The sequence below is a fragment of the Limulus polyphemus genome, unplaced genomic scaffold, assembly GCF_000517525.1.
Source record: "Limulus polyphemus unplaced genomic scaffold, Limulus_polyphemus-2.1.2 Scaffold14656, whole genome shotgun sequence".
Taxonomy (NCBI): Eukaryota; Metazoa; Arthropoda; class Merostomata; order Xiphosura; family Limulidae; genus Limulus; species Limulus polyphemus.
In genome coordinates, this window is record NW_013680266.1 from 5,573 (window position 1) to 6,970 (window position 1,398).

The window sequence follows — 1,398 nt, forward strand, 5'->3', positions numbered from 1 at the left end:
AAAAACAAGATTGCAGCATGGTGTCTGGTGAAAAATTTTACAAATTATAATCAAACTATATATGGTTTAGGTTTTGATTTCTTCAGGAAAACATCAAGACTTTCAGTAATGTTCAACTTTGGGCATGATGGTGGGTAAAACAAAATACGCGGCCTGGCTAACTAATGAACGAGGTTTGCTGTAAAATTCTTATCAATGCCAATTTTGATTTCCTTCCTTTAAGTCGCACACTCAATCGTTTTTAGGTCGCAGCTTTTTTTTTTTTCACACCTAAAGATGTTTTTGATAAAATCTAATAAAACACAGATTTATTTACTGTGTAACAAAGTCCTTTTAAAACGTGAGCGAATTTTCGTCACACAAATACACGCGTTACTTGTAAAGTTTTCTACGCTTTTATTTTCGAAATGTAATGTTGATTTTAATGTCGAGCTTGATTGATTGATTCAAAGTATTAAAAGGCTAATGTTGAACTTGTTATGGTCAACAGCTCCCATCACTAACTATTCTAATCGAATAGAGGGATTTAACTATTACTCTTATAATTCACAATGGCCAGGTGGTTAGGGCGCTCGACTCGCAATCCCCGTCACACCAAAAATATGCTCGTCCTTTCAGCCGTTGGGGCGTTATGATGTGACGGTCAATCCCACTATTCGTTGGTAAAAGAGTAGCCCAAGACTTGGCGGAGGGTGGTGATGACTAGCTGCCTTCCCTCTAGTCTTACACTGCTAAATTAGGGACGGCTAGCGCAGATAGCCCTCGTGTAGCTTTGCGCGAAATTCATAACAAACAAACATACTTATATTCACCCACGTTCCTAACTGCGGAGCGCGATTTCTTTTCTTTTTTTTGGTGGTAAATGGACTTGAACCATGGACCCCATATCCACAAACCATTGCACTAGGCCACGCCGGGCTCGGTAAGGTTGAGAGCTTATACTGTTAAAAGTCGAGGTTCAATTCCTGCAGTGGTCACCTTGTGTAGGTTTGCACTTAAAAAAATAATGTTATATAACTTTTACCGGAGTATCGATAAATATTATCAACTATTAATTGGTTTTTAGTTATTGAAAACCAAATTAGGGTTGGTTATATTGAATTAGGCCTACATCACCTTTTATTAAATTTCACTGACTTTTGTGCATAACATTGGTGTCGTTGTCATACAGTTATAATGAAGTAAGTGATTTCATGAACTTATTTGATAAAAACGATAGTAATGATATTTTATTTGGTGGAGTAATATTACAAACATAACAGTTGTTGTCACTTCATATGTGTTCTTTGTTAAGTTTTACATTAGTGTCATATAGTGGAAAGTGGGTTAAGTTTTACTCTAGATACTAAGTAGATATCATATGGTGGAAAGTGGGTTATGTTTTACTCTAGATACTAA